General features: G+C 45.8%; 1 pseudogene; it reads left to right on the top strand.

The window, feature by feature from the left end:
• Positions 1-1,774: 1,774 nt before the first annotated feature.
• Positions 1,775-2,795, top strand: LOC141977538 (chemerin-like receptor 1; annotated as a pseudogene).
• Positions 2,796-26,294: the final 23,499 nt, after the last annotated feature.

The following is a 26,294-nucleotide window of genomic DNA, read 5'->3' as shown; positions in this document are numbered from 1 at the left end:
ACCCTGGACAGAGATTAACTCTTAGAAGCCACATCTCACATCTCACCAACACGCAGGTAAGAAAGTACCATACCCCCCAACCCTGCCTCAGTACATCGGAGGCTGGATCAGTACTGGGAATAGGTCCCGTTCACTGGGGCTTTATGGAGCCCTTCATGGTGGTCTATAGGGAGCTGGCTGGTTACATGTTGCTGACCCGTCCTATTTCTAGCAGCTAAATCATGGTAATAGGAGCCAGAAACACATGGAATGTTTTCTGAAAAGTATTTTTTCAGGAAGCCGTTTCTGTAGTTGCCACAGTGACATTATGAAGCCATGAATGGGAGAGTGGGGAGGGCAAGGCACTGGGGAACAGGAGGGCAGACGGGGATGGGAAGGGAGACAGGGTTGGGTATTAGAGACCAGGTGGGGAGATGGGAGGCAGTCAAGGGGCAACCAGAGGGGCGGTGGGGTCAGGCAAGAGGGAACGGGAGGGGAGACAAGGTCCGGTGAGGGGGACTGTGAAGGGAGGTGGGAGCTGGTGGGGCCGGGGAAGGAGAAACAGGAGGGTAGACACAGGCTTGGAGGGTGGGGACGGTGGTGGCTGGGTGATGGGGAATGAGAAGTCAGGAGTCAAATGAATAGGAATGAAAGTGGAGATGGGAGGGGAGGAGTTTTCACCTGGAAATGGCCAATGGTCAGAGAGGTGTCTAGGAGACAGTCTCTCTTAAACCGTGGCCCATTCCATGAAAAAGATTGAGAAGCCCTGATCAAATCCACAGAATTGGGGTTTATTTTAGCAAACTTCGGTTTAAAATGTTAGCGCCAATTGCTATGAAAATTTGAATCTCTCGGAGCTCTGCCTTGCTCCTGGGATGCAGAGGGGAGTTTATATATTTCCTCAGTAGCTTGTGAGATGTTTAGAAATCCTGTAGACACTCACTTGCCTTCATTAGGATGGTATGGATTAAGATATATTGTGGAATTATTTTAGAACACATTAGCTAGTTGAGCTGGGCAGGAACCAAATATTTCATTTCTCAGGAAATACTGTGATTATGAAAAAGAATTCTTGTCTGAACCGAAACACAAATAAAAACATTCAATATTTCCCATGAAAGAAAATTCTGATTTTTTTTTTCGTGCTTTAGGTCATTTGAAATGTTTTGTTTCAACTTTGACCTTTTAAAACATTAACATTTTTATATGAAAAATAATTAATTTCATTTATAAATAAAAAATGAAAATATTCCGTTCTGAAAATGTTGAAATGCTTCGCTTTCTTTTGTTTTCCAAAAAGGAAATTTTATCAAAATGAGGATGTTTTTCTAGATATTTTGATTTCAACTGAAACACCATTTGTCACTGAAAAATCATTTTGACGAAAAATTTCCAAGAAGTCCGATTAGCTAGCGCATTCTAACAAATGTGTTCACAAGCTCCAGAGTAGACCGGCAATTTGCACTTTATTTGGCCACCTTAGCACTTTCTAGAGTTAGTAACAGTGCTAAGCTAGAGTTTGTGTGTGTTATTGACAACTTGCTATCTAAAACCCCAACCTTTTACACAGGTGCTGGAACTAGGAGTGCTGGGGGGGCTGCTGCACCCTCTGGCTTGAAGTGCTTTCCATCATAAACAGGGTTACAGTTTGGTTCAATGGCTGTCAGCACCCCCACTATACAAATTGTTCCAGCACCCCTGATCTTTCATCCTCATCAAGATAAGCTTTCAGAGACATGATATTTGTTCTTTGTTTGGTCAGTAGAAGATCTGCACTGCCTGAACCTACACCTGGATGGCAACCTATGAATCAGCGCTTCTTCATAATCCAGTTCTCATGGACATGACTAACATAATCTTCATGGTGGCCTATAGCCTGGCCTTCCTCTTGGGCATGGTGGGAAATGGCTGGATCATCGTCATCACTGGCTTCCAGGTGAAGAAGACAGTCACTCCAATGTAGTTCCTTAACATGGCCATTGCTGACTTCATCTTTACCTGCTTCCTACCCTTCAGAGTTATCTGCATAGCCTTGGGCTTTCGTTGGCCCTTGGGCAGCATGATGTATAAACTGACCATTACTGTCACCTCACTCAACATGTTCACTAGGGTTTTCCTCCTCACTGTCATCAATGCCAACCACTGTATCTCCATGGCCTGCCCTGTGCGGTCCCAGAACCACAGTTCACCCCGTCTGGCTTCTTTGGTTATTCTGGTCATCTGGATCCTATCCCTTGCATTGAGCTTGCAATACCCTGATCTCTGGGATTTCATGAGCTCATCTTCAGAGTGGAACGTCACCTCTGGCAATCTGAACAGTTTCGAGAGAAGAGAACCTCTGTCTGAGAAAAAGAAGGATGATGGCCAGTGTTGCTATCCACTTCCTGGTTGGGTTCCTGGTCCCATTAGCCTTGATCATTACCTGCTACATTCTTCTAGCTGCCAAGCTGAGGAGAAGCCATCTCACTCAATCCAGGAAGCCCCTCAAAGTCCACCTTGTCTTCATCCTGATCTTTTACCTCTGCTGGCTGCCATATCACGTCTTCTACTTCCTGCAGGTCTCAGGTGATACACTACATTCAGTGATGAAAAAATCCCTGGACATGGGCATCCTCTTTGCTGATGGCCTGCTCCATTTTAACAGTTGCCTCCCTCCCATCGTCTTCCTTTCCATGGGCCAGGAGTTCATGGGTTGCAGGGAAAATGCACGTAACGACCAAAATGCTGTTCACTTGGAAGGAGAGCCAGCTGAAGAGGGGAGAAATGTTCAAGGGGAGATGGGATCCATTCACAAACTATATGCTAGCTCAAGATAACAAGCTTCCGAAGTGTGTTGTGTCCCCCTATAGTAACTGAACTGTAGAAGAAGATGACAGCCTACTACTGCTAATTAACATAGGGTGCCTTTAGCATCTGTGCTTAAAGTGTGGTGCTGAAGGTTCTAAGTTCAATCCCTGCTGATGGCACATACTGGGGGAGGGGGATCACGACACAGAAAGGGATCTAAATTCATAAGGAATGGCTGGGCCTGCAGCGCTTGGGGCACTTGAGCACGGGCCTGAGCTGATGGGAGTCTTCCCCCCGATATCAGTGGGCATTGGATCAGACCATTGGGAGCAAAGCTTGCTCAAAATGCTTTGCTATTGTGCCACTTAAATGCTGGTCTGTAGCATTCTCTGGTGTTTGCTTCCCTGCAGATTTTCTAGGCTCAGTGTCAACATCAAATTGCTCAACAGAACAGATGTGGTGATTTTCTTTCGCCAAGAAAGAAATTTTCTTCAAGTGATGCTCTCATTTGAAATAATTTACAGTGGCTCTGCGTTGGGGATGTTCTCTCTTAGCAGCATCCCTGGTGGGTCAGAGGACTGAAGGGAACAAATTCAAGCGTAACAGAGTCTAATCCTGCAGCTTCCCTCACCGATGTTAGTGTGAGTGAGGCTCAAAGCCCAGACCACAGTGGAGTTCAAAGACAATAGCTGTACCAGATGAGCCAGAAGAAAGGTCCATATGCAAGAGGGGTGCTGTGGACATACACAATCTATTTCCCCACACAAACCTACAGTACATACAGGAGGGCTTTCTCGAAGATGGAGCTGCAGGTATATGCACAATATGCTGCAAAGCAGATCTCGTGGCTCTTGGAGGGCAGTGGGGTCTCAGGATTAGAGCATAGGGCCTGGGAATCTGGACTCCTGGGTTCTATCCACCTCCGGAATGGGAATGGGATCTAGTGGGTGACAGCAGGGGGTATGGGAGTCAGGACTCCTCGGTTCTACCCCGCAACTCTGGGGAATGGGGTCTAGTGGTTGTGGGGGGCTGGTGGGAGTCAGGGGCACCCGATGAGACGACTGAGCAGCAGCCACAAGGACCATGGGAGTCCCGACTGTCTGTGCTCTTTATTCCCTCCAGCAGGCAGCTGCAATGACACTGGGTCCGTGGTCCCCTGTGCCCGCGCTCGGAGCAAGGCTGCTTTATCCTGCAGTGGTTTGTAGGGCTAGTGGTTTTGCTTTCTTATACAGTGGGCCATAAATAATGCAGTTTAATTATGAGGATACTTTGCTCTTCTGTTCCCCTTTCTTTGGTGGAACTTGGAGTACGTTATAGGCAGCCATTAGCTAAATCTTCCTGCCTGTGTGCGGTGGGAAGTTGACTTGTAAGGCAATGGCAGCGATGGGAACCAAATCCTTTCTATCCACTTCCTCTGCTCTAACCCTGCAGACCTAAATCCCCTCCCAGAGCTGCGGATAGGACCCAGGAGTCCTGACTCTCAGACCCCCGCCTCCCTGACTCTAATGAGGAGACACAACTTCCCTCCCAGAACTGGAAATACAACTTTTGTGTGACTTGTTTATTTATCTGTAAACTCTTTGTGACTCTCTGTTCATTTATGTTTGTACAATGCCCGGCACAACAAGGCCCAAATCTCAGTAAGGGCAGGGACTGTCTCTTGCTGTGTGTCTGCGCAATGCACAGCAAATGGGGCCCTGATCTCAGCTGGGGCAGGGACAGTCTCTCACTGTGTGTCTGGGCAACGTCCGGCACAACAAGGCCCAAATCTCAGCAAGGGCAGGGACTGTCTCTCGCTGTATCTGGGCAGTGCCAGGCACTACAGGGCCCTGATCTCAGCTGGGGCAGGAACTGTGTCTCCCTCTGTATCTGGGCAACACCCTGCACAACAAGGCCCAAGTCTCTCTAAGGGCAGGGACTGTCTCTCACTGTATTTCTACAGCGCCCGGCAAAACAGGGCCCTAGCACACACAAGGCATCAACCGATGACTATACAGATGTTAAATAGGAATGAAACAATGAGGTTCTCTCAGGTGAGCTGCCTCCTGAGCTACTTTTGGTGTCTCTCCAGATCGACTCCTGCTCTACACTATCACATTTAACCCTCTTCAGTAGCGTTTGAAAAACACTTTCCGTCCACGCACAAAACTGCTTTAGTCAGTGATGGCTGGTTCTAAGCAACCTCACAAAGTGACTCTGCTCTTTGAGGACTAAAGAACAATTTAGCCCAAATCATTCCAGGCTCAGTTATTTCATGAGACCTTTAAAAATGGCCTTGTGACTCCAGGCGGCATTTGGAGTGGAGCTAATAGAGTCCTCTCAGCTCCCTCATTAGGCCCCTCGACATCTATCCCCTCCCGTACCAGGGACCCCACATCACCCTTCCAGCCTCCCAAGGAACATCTGCCTGTGCCTGTGTTGATGTGAGCAGACCATGTCCTCACGCTACAAACCACTTGTGGTTGCACTTCCACTAACATCCCCACCAGCACGCGGCACCACAGGGCCGTGATCTCAGCTGGGGCTGGGACTGTCTCTCACCATTTGTGTGTCTACCACCTGGCACAATAGGGTCCTGATCTCATCTGCCTCCTAGTCACGACCGTAATAGAGATGATAAATAATAACCATAATCTGATCCGGTATGGGAATTCCTACATGCTTTCCCTGGCCTACTTGGTGACACCACCCAGCTCGATGCCACACAGATCCAAAGGGAATAACCAGGTAAGTCCTGAAAAGGCCGGGACTTGGGGTTCAGTCGTGTACCTTAAGCGCTAGAGTACCAGGAGCTGCACAGCCTGCTAGAATCTGGAGAGAAGTCTCCATGAGCAGTGGGGAATCAGCAGGAGTGATCCTGAGAACCTCCTACAGCAAGGTATTTTAGAGTGAGTGACCCATGCGAAGAAATGTCCTTTCTGGCTGCTGACGTGGCCTGTCCTTGTTATATCACCGTCTCTGAACAGCAAACGGCTAAAGCTCTTGTTCGGAGGTGATGCCCGGTCAGACTCTAAACAGGCTCTTATTGTTTGTCCACTGGACAGTTCATGGGGTTTGAAGAATGGGAACAGTCAGTCATTAAGAGGAGGAAGCAGAACCCATGGCTCTTATCAGCATGAGATCGGTGCCTGCCAGAGGTGAACAAGGGCAGACAGGGGGAACAGGATGTCAGGTGTGGCTGTGTTTTCAGAAGAGCTCTTGCATGAAAGAGCTGTGCTAACATAGCAATGCCGCCGACGACAGGTGAAAGGTGGGGTGTCCAGCAAGGCAAAGAGGGGCCTCAATAGAAGCTCTTTGTTGTTCTAGGATTGGGTCCCGGTTGTGGGCGGAGAGAGAGAAAACAGAGGCCCAGATTCTCAGGCCTTGTTTATACAAGAAAGATACATTATTTGACCAATGGTGGGATTTTAATCTGAGTTAGTTCAACCATGAAAACCCCTGTGTGGAGGCTCTTCTTTCCATTCAAATCAGGCTTCTGTTGCATTATCCTAAATCAGTGGTCCACAAACTTTTTACCTTGCACCCCCCCCTTACTCCTGTCTACGCCCCCCCTGCCTGCTGGGAGCGGAGTCGCAGCTTGGGGAGGGGGGACGTGGACAGGGGTAAGGGGCCAAGGCTGGGGTCACAGCTGGGTCGGGGGGTGGATCCCCAGACACGGGGCTGAGAGCAGATGCCCTGGCGTGGGGCCACCAGCTGGGACCCCGCGTGTGGGCCCGGCGGCTAGTAGCGGATCCTTGGGTGTGTGGCTGGCAGTCAGGGCGGGACTAGGCGCCCTATCTCCACCCCACATGGGGGCTGGCCTGTGCTCCAGGAGTGCCCCCTTAATGTTCCTCTGCGCCCCACTAGTGGGGCATGTCCCACAGATTGGGGACCTCTGTCCTAAATTGACCAGCTGAACTGAAACACACCACTGCTAAATCGAAACAAGTATCCACCAACCAGTCTGTAGCACTGCTTCAACCGACTCACTTGACACTGCTCTGTCTCTCTTCAGGACTTACGTGGCCCCTGAGAGCCTAATAGCTGGGAAGGTCACAATCATTGATGAATTTCTCCTGAAGACTTCCCCAGGAGGTAGCAAAGTGCTGCTACCCTCATTTTGCAGCTGGCAAAGAGAGCCTCTGTGATTCGCCCAAGGTCACACAAGAGCTCTGTAGCAGAGCAAGGAATTCAAGTCCAGGGTTAGGGCCCTAACCACTGGATCATGCTTCCTGTCTAAAGGCCTTAAAATGGGTGTGAGTTTAAGGCACCTTTTTGTCACCATTTGGCTCAAAAGGACCTTAAGGTGAATCTTCACTGCAGGGTTAACTTGCAGGTTGACACTGGGCTCTGTGACTGTTCAGTGCCTGACACAACAGTGTCCTATTATCTGCCCCCTAGTCGCTACCATAATACATATGATAAATAATTATAGTCATCTCATATGCTATGGGAATTCCTATAGGGTTTCCCCGGGCTACTTGGTAATACCACCGAGCTCTGTGCCACACAGATCCACAGGGAATAACCAGGTAAGAACTGAAGAGGCAGGTACTTGGGGTTCAGTCGTGTACCTCAAACCCTAGAGTACAAGGAGCTGCACAGCCTGCTAGAATCTGGAGAGAAGTCTCCATGAGCAGTGGGGAATCAGCAGGAGTGATCCTGAGAACCTCCTACAGCAAGGTATTTTAGAGTGAGTGACCCATGCGAAGAAATGTCCTTTCTGGCTGCTGACGTGGCCTGTCCTTGTTATATCACCGTCTCTGAACAGCAAACGGCTAAAGCTCTTGTTCGGAGGTGATGCCCGGTCAGACTCTAAACAGGCTCCTATTGTTTGTCCACTGGACAGTTCATGGGGTTTGAAGAATGGGAACAGTCAGTCATTAAGAGGAGGAAGCAGAACCCATGGCTCTTATCAGCATGAGATCAGTGCCTGCCAGAGGTGAACAAGGGCAGACAGGGAGAACAGGCTGCCAGTTGTGGCTGTGTTTTCAGAAGAGCTCTTGCATGAAAGAGCTGTGCTAACATAGCTATGCCGCTGGCGACAGGTGAAAGGTGGGGTGTCCAGCGAGGCAAAGAGGGGCCTCAGTAGTAGCTCTTTGTTGTGCTTGGATTGGGTCCCGGTTGTGGGCGGAGAGAGAGAAAACAGAGGCCCAGATTCTCAGGCCTTGTTTATACAAGAAAGATACATTATTTGACCAATGGTGGGATTTTAATCTGAGTTAGTTCAACCATGAAAACCCCTGTGTGCCGGCTCTTCTTCCATTCAAATCAGGTTTATGTTGCATTATCCTAATTTTGGAAGGGTTATGAAACCTCCTGCTTCGGGATAAGGATAAGACTTTCATTGGGGGCAGATTCTCCCACATTGGGGTTCTTACACCTTCCTTGGAAGCAGTGGGTGCTGGCCAGTGCCGGAGATGGGATACTGGAGGAAATGGCTCTTGGGTCTAATCCAGTCTTGCCATTCCTTTCCTCCACAAAACCATTTGTGATTTGCAAGCGGGGGCCAAGAATGGCGGACATCTCTGAGGAAGGCGACCTGAGAGCCATGGCTGCAGGAGAGAAGTTCAGGGGAGCATTACTTGGGACGGGAAGACTTGGATAACTCTCAGCCTTCTCTTGCTACACTATTGTCAGCCAGTAAACCAGTAGCTGAGTACAATCAATGGAAGCATACTCCACTGATGTCTCTGCTGTACATAAAGTCTGAGCATGCTTGTGTAAGCGGGGAAATAGTCCCGCTCTTGTGGGGAACTTTCCTGGCTTCTGCACGACCCCGGCGAAGTGGGCTAGCGAAAGGATCCAAGTCCTCGCTCCCACTTCTTTTATCCAGTGGCCTCCCTGCCCTTGAGGACTCCCCTTCCACTCTCCTGTCTGGCACAGTCCTTGTAACCCCAACAAGGCTGGGCCCAGGATTCCTGGGGGGCTCGACCCCCAACCCTGCTGTGGTCACCTAGGACAGGGGCTAGGGTGTCCCCACTCCGGGGTACTCTCTCTGCACTGGGCACTTCTCTGACCCACTGACCATTACATACAAGTTAAAGCAAATGCAAATTATTTAATCAACAATTAATTTTAAAAAGAGTATGGAAAAATGAGAAAGGTTAAAAGAAACACATCACCCCGCTCGGTGGCAGGGAACATCACAAACAGTGTCTCTGGAACGTCAGGGCAGTTCACAGTCTGTTCCTCGTAAGTCCCAGGCCTTCTTCTCAGGCCCTGGCTGTGCTGCAGGGATGCTGTGGGTTGGACACTTGCTCTGGTGGTGGCCACACGCTCTCAGGCTCTAAGTGGCAGGACCCTTCTGCCCAGTGTCGCCCCCGCCCTGGCGGGGTTACGATCCAAGCCTGGCCTGCAGAGCCTCTTGGCTGAGGCGTCTCCCTGTGCTGGGCCCACTGCCCAGGGTCCCCCTCGCTCTCCCCCGCTGCTCACCGCACCCAGCTCCGGACGGCTCCAGCCCCAGCCGCACCGCTCGGTCTCTGCACTGCTGCTGCTGCTGCTGCCTCCAGCTCCCTGGGCTGCTTCTCTGGCCCCTCTGGCTCTGGTCGCTGCAGCTCCGCTCCCAGGACAGGTCTGCTCTCTCTGGGCTGGGCCTCTGCCTTTGGGGCTGAAGCTCTGCTCCCAGGACAGTGTCTGCTTTCTCTGGGCTGCTTTTCTGGTCCCTCTGGATCTGGCCCAGCTCTGCTCCCCAGCTCAGATCAGGCCCCTGCTTTCTCCTTACCTCGGCCCCACTCTGTCTGACCCAGGCAAATCCAGCTCACACAGAGGACGGGACCTCCCTGGCCTCCTGACTCCCTGATTAGCCTGCTCGCCCTGTCATTCAGGCTCACCTGGAGCATTGGCCTCTCTCCATTCTTCCTGGGGGCTGTCAGTCTCCGGGTCCTGATTCCCCATCGACCCTTCCCCCTTTTTAGTACTGGCAGCTAGCAACTAAAACACCCCCACTGAATGTTAGTAAGGGGGCAACAGTCCCCTTACACTTGGGAGCGCCTCTGATTTTATTACTTGCTACATTCCTGCCTCCAGGGGTGGCTTTTGGGACTCAGGTTACAGAAGGAGGGTGGTCCAATGGTTAGAGCATTAGCTTAGGACTCAGGACACGACAGCTCAATCCCCTGGGGTGCCACAGACTCCTGTGTGACCTAGATTACATTATTGAGTCGTTCTGTGCCTCAGTTTCCCATCTGTAAGACAGGGACAATAGCACTACCTGTCCTTGCAGGGGGTTGGAAGGTTAAGGATATGAAAGATTGGCAGGTACTTCAGCTATGGGCGGACATATCTTCACCTACGGTAGACACATCTCTACTGTGGGGGGCAGACCTTTCGCAGAGGGAAAGAAGAAATGTTCATGACCTGAACGAGACAATAAAGTGGCAGGAGTTGCAGGCTGCAAAGTCTGGGCAATCGTGGGAGGGTAAAGAGAGACTTGTTGGTTCTACTGGGCAGAACCAGTGGCGCAAGATATTGCGCTAGAGAGAGTAGGGTAAGATCAGGCTCGTGGCCCCTTCAAGGGAACAGCCCGTAGGGCGCAGTGGAAACTGAGAGGCTGCAGCGCTAGGGATGGGCTAGTTAGCAGAAACGGTGGGCATGGGGATTGGGGCAGATGAGAAAGATAAAGCAGGTTCTGCCTCTCCATGCCAGAAAGGAAAAGATAAGTCACTTTGATAAGTTTAGGGAGAAGAACAGTTTCTTTTTCCAGCTGAAGTTGGATCCTGGCCTTTGGAAGCAGAAATCAGATTCCACAGGGTGAGTTTTGGTGATAAATGAGGTGTCTGTCCTTTCCTTATTGATAAAGGTGATTGGTCTCCTTGACAATGCGGGCATGGAGTTTGGGCAATCAAGCTTGTAATGTCACGTACCACACATGGCATAAATATAGACGCTAAACCCTCCAGCTGCACACTGGGGATATCAGGACCTGGAAGAATCTTTCAGCTGCCAAGATGAAGCTCCAGATTGTGGCTGCCATTCTCCTCGTCACCATCCTTTCCCCAAAGAGAAGCAGCGCGGAGCAGGTCGTCGCACTGGTAAGGATGTGATCACTTCGAGCAGTATAATACTTTCTATTATAATGCTAGTTTTCTCTGTGAAATAGGATCTGAAATGGCTCCACTTTCCTCTCTGCCCAAAGGTGAATTGTTCTTGGACAGTGTCTTAGCACTGTGCTGAGTTTGAATTGGCCGAGTACAGTCATGGGGGGAGAAGATTAAAGGGTTTTCCTCACTTATTAAGAAAATTCTTTAGATCTGTTATTATGCTTCGATATCCCCAAAGTGCATTTTGTTCCAAAGTTCAGATTCAATGTGTACATATGGTTCAAAGTGGTTTGCGTGCTGGAGAAATAGAGAGGTCCTCACTGACCGACATTAGCTTACTATGCCATTTCCACGACACATTTGGCCAACTTGTGCCCCAGTGGTCAGCGATTTGGGCTGAGGGTGGGGTCTCATTCTTTAGAGGCTCAAGCAGAGATGACTTGATCTTGATTCCCAAAAGTGCTGAACATCCTGGGCTGTGCAAAGAACCCCCCTCCCCGACCCCCCACCCTATTCTCTAAAATGTTTGAAAATAACAGAGGATGCTCAGCCAATTTTGAGACCAAAAATGATTTTGTTTTTTCAAAGTGAACATTTTAATGGAAAAGAATAAACAAGTGAAAACCAAAAAACAAAATATGCTTTGAGTTTTGGCTGTTGATTCCCAGTCCCCCACCCTGAGTGGTAAAGCAACCGGGGAAAATTTTTCGGCTATTATTTTTTCATTTAAAAATATGCAATCAGTTTCAAAAATTTTTGCAAAAATTACTAAAACCCCCAATTTTCCTGAAATTTTCCAAAAATACACAACATTTTTCAAATGGCTCTCGAAAAGAGAAAATAAGGGGGGAAATAAAGGAAGGGAGGGGAATGTAAACAGAAAGTTTTTCCACACAGTGCACAGTCAACTTGTGGAACTCCTTGCCAGAGGATGTTGTGAAGGCCAAGATTATAACAGGGTTCAAAAAGAACTAGATAAATTCATGGACGATAGGTCCATCAATGGCTACTAGCCAGGTGTCCCTAGCTTCTGTTTGCCAGAAGCTGGGAATGGGCGACAGGGGATGGATCACTTTTTGATGACCTGTTCTGTTCATTCCCTCTGGGGCACCTGGCATTGGTCACTGTTGGAAGACAGGATAATGGGCTAGATGGACCTTTGGTCTGACCCAGTACGGCCATTTTATGTTCTTATGTAAAAGATGGGGAAAAAATTCTTTTCTGAAATTTTGACCAGCTTTAATTCATCTCCTGAGGAGTCAGACTCAGGTAAGGAAGCTCCCAAATTCTAGATTCTGGAGGTTACTGCCAACACTGAGAAAGAAGGGTAGGGATGAGGTTTCTCATCCCAGAACTTGCTGAAGCCATGTCTACACTTCAGATTTCTGCTGTCACGGCTATGTTGGTTTGGGGTATGAAGAGCTTTGATCCGTGACCAACATGGCTGTGTTGGCATGGCTGACCGACATGGCATGGCATGTCGCAGAGCTGTCTGTGGCCATGTCTGAAACACAGATTTCTGCTGGCACAGCTCTATAGTATGGGGTGTGAAGAGGTTTGATTCCTGACTGACACGGCTGTGCTGGCAAAAGCCTCTCCCTACTGTAGCTGCAGTTGTAATCAGCACAACTCTGCTTTTGCTGGTGTGGTTGAGCCTGGTCTATACTATAAAGTTCTGCCAGCACAGCTATATCAACGAGCTGTGTGCAAAAATCACCCCTCTTGGGCAACACAGCTATTTTCCTGGAGAATCCCCAGTATAGACGTAACTAGACCAAGGGAAGGTGATTCTGTCAGCGTACCGAACTCCGACTGGGGAGGTGGAGTGCTGATATTGGCAGAAAAAGACCTTCTGTTGGCGTGTACAGCATGCTCCATGGGGCAATGCAGTGTGATGCAGACACGACCTTATTTTGCTTTGGGGGGAACATGCTATATTGGCAAAAGCGCACTCGTCTACCGGTCTAGCCACACTGGACAAGCGCTCCTTGTGGAGAACTGACCTGGGAAAGCTATTGCCATTGTGAGGAATCAGCTACATTGAAATGATACTGGAGAATGAGCAGGGTGAAATAACTCCTAACTATCTCCTTACAGGATCTCAAGACTCTACTGGAAGAAGCTGTTGGGGTGAGTACTCTAGATTTACTTTATTGTCAGGCTGTTTTATATTATCTCAGTACCTCTTCGCAAGCCCGAACCCTGAGATTCAGAGTCAACTGGAGTATCCTGGACACATGTTCAAAGACTGGTGCAAAACACAAAGCAATGGGCTTCCAAGTCCCCTGGGGGCATGTAAGTGTCAATCCAAGTGTTCTTTGCAGTTTCAAGTCTCCCATTATAAAAGTAGGCAATTTGCTGGGTTACTGTGGGCTCTGTTCATTATAATCACTTCCCAGGTGGAGTCATACATACTGGGAGCTGTGATATACTGGGAATCCTGTCATTCTGCATCCGAGAGACTGCAGATAATAGTATCACCATGGGCAATCACGTACATGGCCTCATGTCTACAAGGGAGCAGATCCCAAGCTGGTGTAAATTAGTGTTGCTCTATCAAAGTAAGTGGAGACAGAACAACAGGTGTAAATCAACCATTGCTCCAGTAAAGTCAGCAGGGCCAGATCCCCTTCTGGTGTAACTTATCCATAGCTTCATTGGAGTCAACGGGCCAGATTCCAAATGGATGTAAATCAACATTCCTGTGTTGGAGTTAATGGTCCAGGCTAAACCGAGGTAGCTCCATTGGAGGCAGGGCAGTGGTGAGCAGCGTCAGTGATGCTCTGCCTGTGAGTACTGCAAGTTCATTTTGCTTCAAGAGTCTGTTATATTAGCCTGATACTTTTAACAGACAGAGGCCAGATTAAATGGCGGAAGCCCATTCCCTTAACGGTTAGGGTTAGCAAATCTATTAAGTGAGAGATCCCTGGCAATCCTAGTCTCTCTTTTATTCATCTGGCTTCCCATCATGTTCAGAATCTGGAGTTTCAGATGGTGGTCATAGGGCCAGCTATGATTTCTCTCGAGGCATCTAGACAGACTTATGTGCAGTGCTGGGGAGGAGCCAGTGGTCATGGTACATGTAGGTACCAGTGACACAGGGAAGGGTAGGAGAGACGTCCTGGAGGCCAAATTTAGGGTGGTAGGAAAGAGACTGAAATCCAGGACCTCTATGGTGGCATTCTCAGAAATGCTTCCACGCGCAGGGCCAGGTAGGCAGGCAGCGCTTCAGAGTCTCAATGCGTGGATGAGATGATGGTGTAGAGAGGCAGGGTTTAGATTTTTTAGGAACTGGGGAAACTTTTGGGATGGGGGGAGGAAGGATGGGCTCCACCTAAACCAAGGTGGATCAAGATGGCTGGCACTTAGTTTAAAAACTGCTCTGCAACCTTTTTAATGTTAAGAGATGGGGGCGGGAGGAAAGCCGATTGCTGCAGAGGAGCACGTGGATCGGACAGAGACTTCTCTTACTGGAGGGTCTATTGATAGAGATTCTCTAGGTTTTAGTCAGGAGGATAGGATGGAAGAGGATAAAGTAGGGGCCAGATCAGATGAAAAACAGTCACATAAAAAAGAATCTGACTCATCAGAAAAGGGCAGACAAATAAACAGTGACAAGTTTTTAAAGTGCTTGTACACAAATGCTAGAAGTCTAAATCATAAGATGGGTGAACTCGAGTGCCTCGTGTTAAAGGAGGATATTGACATAATAGGCATCACAGAAAATTGGTGGAATGAGGACAATCCATGGGACACAATATATATTGGAAGGACAGAACAGGTCGTGTGGGGGCCGGGGGGGCGAGGGGTCGGGGGGGGGGGAGAAAATGTAGAATCAAATGAAGTAAAAATCTTAAATGAATCCACATGTTCCACAGAATCTCTCTGGATAGTAATTCCATGCTCTGATAAGAATATAACAGTAGGGATCTATTATCGACCACCTGACCAGGACAGTGATAGTGATGATGAAATGCTAAGGGAGATTAGAGAGGCTACCAAAACAAAGAACTCAATAATAGTGGGGGATTTCAATTATCCCCATATTGACTGGGTACATGTCACCTCAGGACGAAATGCAGAGACAAAATTTCTCGATACTTTAAATGACTGCTTCTTGGAGCAGCTGGTACAGGAACCCACAAGGGGAGAGGCAACTCCCGATTTAGTGCTGAGTGGAGCGCAGGATCTGGGAACTATAACAGGACCGCTTGGAAATAGTGACCATAATACAATACCATTTAACATTCCTCTGGTGGGAAGAACACGTCAACAGCCCAACACTATGGCATTTAATTTCAGAAAAGGGAACTATTCAAAAATGAGGGGGTTAGTTAAACAGAAATTAAAAGGTACAGTGAATAGAGTGAAATCCCTGCAAGCTGCATGGACACTTTTCAAAGACACCATAATAGAGGCCCAACTTAAATGTAAACCCAAATTAAAAAACACAGGAAAAGAACTAAAAAAGAGCCACTGTGGCTTAACAACCATGTAGAAGAAGCAGTGAGAGATAAAAAGGCATCTTTTAAAAAGTGGAAGTCAAATCCTAGTGAGGTAAATAGAAAGGAGCATAAACTCTGCCAAATTAAGTGTAAAAATGTAATAAGAAAAGCCAAAAAGGAGTTTGAAGAACAGCTAGCCAAAACCTCAAAAGGTAATAACAAAATGTTTTTTAAGTACATCAGAAGCCGGAAGCCTGATAAACAACCAGTGGGGCCCCTGGACGACTGAGATACAAAAGGAGCACTTGAAGACAATAAGGTCATTGCAGAGAAACTAAATGAATTCTTTGCTTCAGTCTTCACGGCTGAGGATGTTAGGAAGATTCTCAAACCTGAGCCATCTTTTGTAGGTGACAAATCTGAGGAATTGTCACAGACTGAAGTGTCACTAGAGGAGGTTTTGGAATTAATTGATAAACTTAACAGTAACAAGTCACCAGGACCAGATGGCATTCACCCAAGAGTTCTGAAAGAACTCCAATGTGAAATTGCGGAACTATTAACTAGGGTTTGTAACCTGTCCTTTAAATCAGCTTCTGTACCCAATGACTGGAAGATAGCTAATGTAATGCCACTATTTAAGAAGAGCTCTAGAGGTGATCCCAGCAATTACACACCGGTAAGTCTATCGTCAGTACCGGGCAAATTAGTTGAAACAATAGTAAAAAATAAAAGTGTCCAGACACATAGAAGAACATAAATGATCTGGAGAAAGGGGTAAACAATGAGGTGGCAAAGATTGCAGATGATACTAAACTGCTCAAGATAGTTAAGACCAAAGCAGACTGTGAAGAACTTCAAAAAGATCTCACCAAACTAAGTGATTGGGCAAAAAAATGGCAAATGAAATTTAATGTGGATAAATGTAAAGTAATGCACATTGGAAAAAATAACCCCAACTATACATAGAATATGATGGGGGCTAATTTAGCTACAACTAATCAGGAAAAAGATCTTGGAGTCATTGTGGATAGTTCTCTGAAGACGTCCATGCAGTGTGCAGCGGCAGTCAAAAAAGCAAACAAATCATTAAAAAAGGGATAGAGAATAAGACGGAGAATATCTTGAATACCGCATACAGATGTGGTCTCCTCATCTCAGAAAAGATATACTGGCATTAGAAAAGGTTCAGAGAAGGGCAACTAAAATTATTAGGGGTTTGGAACAGGTCCCCTATGAGGAGAGATTAAAGACGCTAGGACTTTTCAGCTTGGAAAAGAGGAGGATATTATAGAAGTCTATAAAATCATGCGTGGTTTAGAGAAAGTGAATAAGGAAAAGTTATTTACTTGTTCCCGTAATATAAGAACTAGGGGCCACCAAATGAAATTAATGGGCAGCAGATTTAAAACAAATAAAAGGAAGTTGTTCTTCACACAGCGTACAGTCAACCTGTGGAACTCCTTGCCTGAGGAGGTTGTGAAGGCTAGGACTATAAGAGGGTTTAAAAGAGAACTGGATAAATTCATGGAGGTTAAGTCCATTAATGGCTATTAGCCACGATGGGTAAGGAATGGTGTCCCTAGCCTCTGTTTGTCAGAGGGTGGAGATGGATGGCCGGGGAGAGATCACTTGATCATTGCCTGTTAGGTTCACTCCCTCTGGGGAACCTGGCATTGGCCACTGTTGGTAGATGGGATACTGGGCTGGATGGACCTTTGGTCTGACTCAGGATGGCCATTCTTATGTTCTTATGATTACAGACCCCATCCACACCATAAAGGCTATGTTCAGAAACTCTAGGGACAGCATATAGCCATATTACACCGGGAGGTAAATCAACTCTGACCTTTCCTCATTGACAAAGGCCATTGGTCTCTTTAACAAACAAGGCGTTGGGTTTGGGCAATCAGGCTTGTAACGTCATAGACGACTCACGGTATCAATGGAGCTGCTAAACCTCCCCAGCCTGAAAGTGGATTTCATAATCGGAAGAAACAAACAGAAACCAACATTAAGCTCCAAATCATGGCTGCCTTTACCCCCATCTCCACCCTTCCGAAAGGGAAGCTGTGCTTTGCCGGTAGAAGCTGTGCTGGTAAAAGTGAAAGTGCTACTAGGATTAATACTTTATATTAGAAAGATGATTTTCTCTGTGATACATTAACATAAATGTCTCCTTTTTCTCTCTACCCAATGGTGAATTGTTCTGTGACGATCTCTTGGCATTCCCTGTAGCTGAGCTTGAATTGTCTGAGGCCCCATCTATCCTGAAGACTCACATTGATATAGCTACGTCTCTCATGAGCGTGAAAAATCCACACCCCTGAACGTAGCAGCGATCCCGACCTAATCCTCATTGTAGACAGTGCTAGCTAGGCGGAAGAATTGTACACTCAACCTAGGTCCTGCTCCATGGGAATGTGGATTACCTACAGCGACAGGAGAACCCCTCCCGTCACGGTGGCGAGTGTTTACACTGAAGTGCTTCAGTGTGCAAATTTAGCGCTGCACGGTGTCGCTGTAGCGTTTTAAGTGTAGACAGGTGCTGAGTAACAGCAGTGGGGGGAGGAGGCTGAAGGGTTTTCATCACGTATTAAGAAAACTGTCGAGATGTTATTGTGCTCAGATATCTCAAAAGCAGCTTTTGTTCCAAATTTCAGACTTGATGTGTACATGTGTGGTTAAGAGTGGTTTGTGTGCAGAAGACAGAGGGAGGCTCTCACTGACTGACAACGTTTACTCTGCCACGTCCTTCCACATTTAGGCCAACAAGTGCAGCAGTGGTCAGTGATTCAGGAGGTCTCATTCTTTGCGGGCTCAAGCATTTTGAAACATTATTAAAATAAATGAAAACTAAAAGAAAAAAGTTCTGAGCTGTGTCATTTGGTTCCCAAGATCCATTTTAGGAAATAGAGTTGAAATGTAATTTTTCATTGAAAAATCCCAAAAAGATTCTATAATTTTTCAAGCAGCTCCAGTAAAGAAGAAAGAAGCGGGGGGGGGAGGGGCAAGTAAATGAAAAAATGTCAAACTTTTTCATTTTTGATTCTATCAAACAATGAATTTGTTCTCTGGGAAAAAAATGACAATTTTATTACAAATATTCCTTTGAAAAAATTGAACCAGCTCTAATTCTTATCTTGAAAAGTCAGTCTCAAGAAAGGGAGTTCCCAAATTCCAGATTCTGGGGGTCAATCTGAGTACTGAGAAGGAAGTGTAGAGGGGATGTCTTGTATCCCACAGCTGTCTCGGGCCATGTCTGAAACACAGACTTCTGCTGGCACAGCTCTATAGAATGGGGTGTGAAGAGGTTTGATTCCTGACTGACACGGCTGTGCTGGCAAAAGCCTCTCCCTACTGTAGCTGCAGTTGTAATCAGCACAACTCTGCTTTTGCTGGTATTGCTGGGCCTGATCTACACTATAAAGTTCTGCCAGCACAGCTTTATCAACGAGCTGTGTGCAAAAATCACCCCTCTTGGGCAACACAGCTATTTTCCTGGAGAATCCCCAGTATAGACATAACTATACCAAGAGAAGGGTGAGTCTATCAGCATACCGAACATCCATCGGAGAGGTGGAGTGCCTATTTTGGCGGAAAAAGACCTTCTGTTGGCATGCACAGAATGTTCCGCAGGGGCAATGCAGTGTAATGCAGACATGACCTTACACCTTGATCATCACTACAAAAGTTTTTTTTTCTCTCTTGCTGGTAATAGCTCACCTTACCTGATCACTCTCGTTACAGTGTGTATGCTAAGACCCATTGTTTCATGTTCTCTGTGTATATAAAATCTACCCACTGTATTTTCCACTGTAGGCATCTGATGAAGTGAGCTGTAGCTCACGAAAGCTTATGCTCTAATAAATTTGTTAGTCTCTAAGGTGCCACAAGTACTCCTTTTCTTTTTACAAAACAAGTCTGGAATTTCGTTATTTGATTCCCCAGGGTCCAATTTCCAAATAGAGTTGAAATGCTGTTTTTCTTTGAAATTTACACATTAATAATTTTTCAAAGAGCTCCAGAAAAGAAGAAAAAAAGGGGGGAAAGTAAATGAAAAAATGCAAAAAACTTTCATTTCTGATTTTCTTAAAAGTATTAATCAATTTTCTGGAAAAAGCTTGAGAATTTTTTTTTTAAACAAAAATTTATTAGGAAAATTTTTGACCAGCACTAATTCTTATCTTGATTGATCAGAGTCAAGAAAGGAAGCTCCCATATTCAGATTCAGGAGGTTAATTTCACCCCTGTGAAGCAAGGATGGGGGGCTGTTTCCCTTCGCAGAGCTGTCTGGGGCCATGTCTAAAATACAGACTTCTCCTGGCATAGCTCCATCTGTATGGGGTGTGAAAAAGTTTATGTCAGCATATGCAGCATCTACTCAAGAGCCTATGCAGGCATAGGCTCTGTAGTGTAGACATGGCCTCATTTCCCTTTCCAGGAGAATATGCTATTCCAGGAAAAGCACACGCGTGTACTGGTAGAACTGTAGTGGCAAAGCGCTCCTAGCGTAGAGCTTGCTGGTAACGCTATTGCCATTGTGAGGAATCAACAACCTTGAAATGATATTGGAGAAGGAGTTTCTTGATCCTGCTCTATTTCCTTACAGATGTTTCCAAAACATCCAGCTGGAAAAGGTTTTCCTCTGGTGAGTACTCAAAATTACTTCGCTGTCCACCTGTTTTATATAATCATTACAGAGGACATGCTTCCATGCTAATGACTGGTTCTGCTCGATAATGATCCAAAGCAATGTGCAGACTGACACATGTTCATTTTCATCACCTGAATCAGATGCCACCAACAGAAGGTTGATTTTCCTTTTGGGTGGTTCGGGTTCTGTAGTTTGCACATTGGAGTGTTGTCAGAAGTCTTAAAAGAGCAACATGTTCCACACCTTGTCCCTCTCAGATTTTGGAAGGCACTTCAGATTCTTAAGCCTTGGGTTGAGTGCTGTAGCTATCTTTAGAAATCTCACATTGGTACCTTCTTTGCATTTTGTCAAATCTGCAGCCAAAGTGTTCTTGAAATGAACAACATGTGCTGAGTCATCATCCGAGACTGCTGTAACATGAAATATATGTGGCAGAATACGGATAAAACACAGAGTAGCAGACATACAATCTTGCACAAGGAGTTCAGTCAGAAATTCAATTAGCGCTTTTTTTTTTTTTTTTTTGAAGAAGTCTCACGAGCATGGAAGCATATCCTCTGGAATGGTGGCCAAAGCATGAAGAGGCATACGAATGTTTAGCATAACTGGCACGTAAATACCTTGCAATGCCGGCTACAAAAGTGCCATGCGAATGCCTCTTCTTATTTACAATGTCACCTGAAAGTGAGAAGCGGGCAGCATTATCTCCTGTAAATGAAAACAAACTTCTTTGTCTTCGAAATTGGCTGAACAAGAAGTAGGATTGAGTGGAATTGTAGGCTCTAAAGTTTTACATGGTTTTGTTTTTGAGTGCAGTTATTTTAAAATAAAATCTACCTTTGAAAGTTTCACTTTCACATGAAAGAGATTGCATGACAGTACTTGTATGAAGTGAATTGAAAAATACTATTTCTTTAGATTGGAAGGACAGAACAGGTCGGACTGGTGGGGGAGTGGCACTAGAGGTGAAAAAAACCAGAGTCAAATGAAATAAAAATCTTAAATGATCCAAACTGTACCATAGAATCTCTATGGATAGTAATTCCATAGACAACCCACCACCTGACCAGGATGGTGATAGTGACTGTGAAATGCTGAGAGAGATTAGAGAGGCTATAAAACAAAACAAAACAACACAACAACTCAATAATGATGGGGGATTTCAACAATCCCCATATTGACTGGGTACATGTCATCTTAGGACGGGATGCAGATATCAAGTTTCTTGACACCTTAAATGACTGCTTCTTGGAGAAGCTAGTCCTGGAACCCCCAAGAGGAGAGGCAATCTTTGATTTAGTACTAAGTGGATCCCAGGATCTGGTCCAAGAAGGGAATATAGCTGGATTGCTTGGTAATCGAGAGCATAATATAATTAAATGTAACATCCCTCGGGTGGGAGAAAAACCACAGCAGCCCACCATAGCTGCATTTAATTTCAGAAAGGGGAACAACACAAAAATGAGGAAGTTAATTAAACAGAAATTAAAAGGTACAGTGCCAAAGGTGAAATCCCCCCAAGCTGCATGGAAACTTTGTAAAGACACCATAATGGAGGCTCAACTTAAATGTATCCCCCAAATTAAAAAACATAATTAGAGAACCCTAAAAGTGCCACCATGGCTAAACAAAGTCAAAGAAGCACTGAAAGGCAAAAGGCATCCTTTAAAAAGTGGAAGTTAAATCCTACCGAGGAAAATAGAAAGGAGAATAAACTCTGGCAAGTGAAGTGTAAAAATACAATGAGGAAGGTCAAAAAAGAATTGAAAGAACAACTAGCAAAAGACTCAAAAAGTAATAGCAAAATGTTTGTAAGTAGATCAGAAGCAGGAAACCTGCTAAACAACCAGTGGTGCCACTGGACGATTGAGATGCTGACGGAGCACTCAAGGACGATAAAGCCATTGCGGAGAAACTAAATAAATTCTTTGCGTCAGTCTTCACGGCTGAGGATGTGAGGGAGATTCCCAAACCAGAGCCATTCTTTTAGGTGACAAATCTGAGGAACTGTCCCAGACTGAGGTATCATTAGAGGAGGTTTTGGAAGAGATTGAAAAATTAAAGAGTAATAAGTCACCAGGACCAGATGGCGTTCACTCAAGTGTTCTCTTGGAACTCAAATGTGAAATTGCAGAACTACTAAGTGTGGTATGTAACCTATCATTTCAATCACCTTCTGTACCAGGTGACGGGAGGATAGCTAACGTGACACCAATTTTAAAAAAGACTCGAGAGGTGATCCCGGTAATTACAGGCTGGTAAGCCTAACTTGAGCGCCGGGCAAGCTGGTTGAAACTATAGTAAAGAACAGAATTACCGGACACCTAGATGAACACAATTTGTTGGAGGAAGAGTCAACATGGTTTTTGTACAGAGCAATCATGCCTTCCCCATCTACTAGAATTCTTTGAGGGGGGTCAACAAGCACGTGGACAAGGGGGAATCCAGTGGATATAGTGTACTTAGATTTCCAGAAAGTCTTTGACAAGGTCCCTCATCGAAGGTTCTTAAGCAAAGTAAGCTGTCATGGGATAAGAGGGAAGGTCCTCTCATGGATCAGCAACTGGTTAAAAGATAGGAAACAAAGGGTAGGAATAAATGGTCAATTTTCAGTCAAGAGTGGTATCCTGCAGGGATCTGTACTTGGACCAGTACTACTCACCATATTCATAAACAATCTGGAAAAAGGGATAAACAGTGAGGTGGCAAAATTTGCAGATGATAAATATCTTGAGCAGTTTTGTAAGTCCAAAGCAGACTGCGAAGAGTTACAAAGGGATCTCACAAAAACTGGGTAACTGGGCAACAAAATGGCAGATGAACTTCCTTGTTGATAAATGCAAAGTAATGCACATGGGAAAACAAAATCCCAACTATAATATAAAATGATAGGCTCTAAATTAGGTGTTGCTGCTCAAGAAAGTTTTTTTTTCCAATTAAAATTATGAAAAATAGAGGTAAAAATGTTTTGAATTTTGTTGATTCCCCAGAGTCCTATTTGCAAATAGAGTTCCAATGCTATTTTTCTTTGAAATTTGCCACAAACAAACTTATAATTTTTCAAAGAGCTCCATCAAAGAAGAAAGGGGGGAAAGAAAATGAAAAAAATGAAAAGTTTTTCATTTCTGATTTTGTCAAAAAAGAAGTGATTAATTTTCTGGTAAAAAAGTGACAATCTGCTTGCAAAAATTCATTACGAAAAATGTTGATCATCTCTAATTCTTATCTTGAGGGATCAGAGTCACAAAAGGAAGCTCCCATATTCCAGGTTAATCTCCCCCCTGAGAAGCAAGGATAGGGGGACGGTTTCCCATCGCAGAGCTGTCTGGGGCCATGTCTACAATACGGACTTCTGCTGGCATAGCTCGATCTGTATGGGGTGTGAAGAAGTTTGATTCCTGCGCTGCGCTGGAAAAAGTAATAAAATCATAGAAGATTAGGGTTGGAAGAGACCTCAGAAGGTCATCTAGTCCAACCCCCTGCTCAAAGCTGGACCAATCCCCAGCTAAATCATCCCAGCCAGGGCTTTGTCAAGCCGGGCCTTAAAAACCTCTAAGGATGGAGATTCCACCACCTCCCTAGGGAACCCAGTCCAGTGCTTCACCACCCTCCTAGTGAAATAGTGTTTCCTAATATCCAACCTAGACCTCTCCCAGTGCAACTTGAGACCATTCCTCCTTCTTCTGTCGTCTGCCATCAATGAGAAGAGCCGAGCTCCATCCTCTTTGGAACCCCCCTTCAGGTAGTTGAAGGCTGCTATCAAATCCCCCCTCACTCTTCTCTTCTGCAGACTAAACAAGCCCAGTTCCCTCAGTCTCTCCTCGTAAATCCCCTGCCCCAGCCCCCTAATCATTTTCATTGCTCTCCGCTGTAGTCTCTCCAATTTGTCTACATCCTTTCTCTAGTGGGGGCCCCAAAACTGGATGCAATACTCCAGATGTGGCCTCACCAGTGCTGAATAGAGGGGAATAATCACTTCCCTCAATCTGCTGGCAATGCTCCTACTAATGCAAGCCAAGATGCTGTTAGCCTTCTTGGCAACAAGGGCACACTGCTGACTCATATCCAGTTCCTCATCCACTGCAATCCCCAGGTCCTTTTCTGCAGAACTGCTACTTAGCCTGTCGGTCCCCAGGCAGTAGCGGTGCATGGGATTCTTCCGTCCTAAGTGCAGGACTCTGCACTGGTCCTTGTTGAACCTCATCAGATTTCTTTTGGCACAATCCTCCAATTTGTCTAGGTCACTCTGGACCCTATCCCTACCCTCCAGCATATCTACCTCTCCCCGCAGCTTCGTGTCATCTCTGAACTTGCGGAGGGTGCAATCCATCCCATCCTCCAGATCATTAATAAAGACATTGAAGAAAACAGGCCCCAGGACCGGCCCCTGGGACACTCTGCTTGATACCGGCTGCCAACTAGACATCCAGCCGTTGATCACTACCCGTTGAGCCCGACTATCTAGCCAGCTTTCTATCCACCTTATAGTCCATTCATCCAATCCGTACCTCTTTAACTTGCTAGCAAGAAGACTGTGGGAGACCGTAGCAAAAGCTTTGCTAAAGTCAAGATATGTCATGTCCACTGCTTTCCCCATATCCACAGAGCCAGTTATCTTATCATAGAAGGCAATCAGGTTGGTCAGGCCTGACTCTTGTAACTGCAGTTATAACCAGCCAAACTGCTTTTGCTGGTATTGCTGGGCCTGGTGTCCACTTCAGTGTTCGGCCAGCATCGCTATATCAGCTAGCAGTGTGAAAAACGCTCTGCTGAAAAATCCCCAATATAGAGACAACTATACCGACACAAGGATGAGTCTCTCAGCTTACTGAACGTCAAGTGGGGAGGTGGTCTTATGATGTCGGAACAAGTCCTTAAGTCAGCATATGCAGCCTGTACTCTAGGGACTATGCAGGCGTACGCTCTGTAGTGTAGACATGGCCTCATTTCCCTTTCGAGGAGAATATGCCATACCAGCAAAAGCACACGCGTGTACTGGTAGAACTGTAGTGGCAAAGCGTTCCTAGCGTAGAGCTTGCTGGTAACGCTATTGCCATTGTGAGGAATCAACAACCTTGAAATGATATTGGAGAAGGAGTTTCTTGATCCTGCTCTATTTCCTTACAGGTGTTGCCACAACGTCGAGCTGAAGAAGATTTTGCTCCGGTGAGTACTCAAAATTACTTTGCTGTCCACCTGTCTTATATAATCATTACAGAGGACATGCTTCCATGCTAATGACTGGTTCTGCTCGATAATGATCCAAAGCAATGTGCAGACTGACACATGTTCATTTTCATCACCTGAATCAGATGCCACCAAGAGAAGGTTGATTTTCCTTTTGGGTGGCTTGGGTTCTGTAGTTTCCACATTGGAGTGTTGTCAGAAGTCTTAAAAGAGCAACATGTTCCACACCTTGTCCCTCTCAGATTTTGGAAGGCACTTCAGATTCTTAAGTCTTGGGTTGAGTGCTGTCGCTATCTTTAGAAATCTCACATTGGTACCTTCTTTGCATTTTGTCAAATCTGCAGCGAAAGTGTTCTTGAAATGAACAACATGTGCTGGGTCATCATCCGAGACTGCTATAAGAAGCGGACAGCATTATCTCCTGTAAATGAGAACAAACTTCTTTGTCTTCGAAATTGGCTGAACAAGAAGTAGGATTGAGTGGAATTGTAGGCTCTAAAGTTTTACATGGTTTTGTTTTTGAGTGCAGTTATTTTAAAATAAAATCTACCTTTGAAAGTTTCACTTTCACATGAAAGAGATTGCATGACAATACTTGTATGAGGTGAATTGAAAAATACTATTTCTTTAGATTGGAAGGACAGAACAGGTCGGACTGGTGGGGGAGTGGCACTAGAGGTGAAAAATACCAGAGTCAAATGAAATAAAAATCTTAAATGAACCAAACTGTACCATAGAATCTCTATGGACAGTAATTCCATAGACAACCCACCACCTGACCAGGATGGTGATAGTGACTGTGAAATGCTCAGAGAGATTAGAGAGGCTCTAAAACAAAACAAAACAAAAACAACACAACAACTCAATAATGATGGGGGATTTCAACAATCCCCATATGTCATCTTAGGATGGGATGGGATGCAGATATCAAGTTTCTTGACACCTTAAATGACTGCTTCTTGGAGAAGCTAGTCCTGGAACCCCCAAGAGGAGAGGCAATCTTTGATTTAGTACTAAGTGGATCCCAGGATCTGGTCCAAGAAGGGAATATAGCTGGATTGCTTGGTAATCGTGAGCATAATATAATTAAATGTAACATACCTTGGGTGGGAGAAAAACCACAGCAGCCTACCATAGCTGCATTTAATTTCAGAAAGGGGAACAACACAAAAATGAGGAAGTTAAACAAACAGAAATTAAAAGGTACAGTGCCAAAGG

Source organism: Natator depressus, chromosome 24 (assembly GCF_965152275.1).
Source record: "Natator depressus isolate rNatDep1 chromosome 24, rNatDep2.hap1, whole genome shotgun sequence".
Classification (NCBI taxonomy): Eukaryota; Metazoa; Chordata; order Testudines; family Cheloniidae; genus Natator; species Natator depressus.
This window is presented reverse-complemented; position numbering and strand designations above follow the sequence as displayed.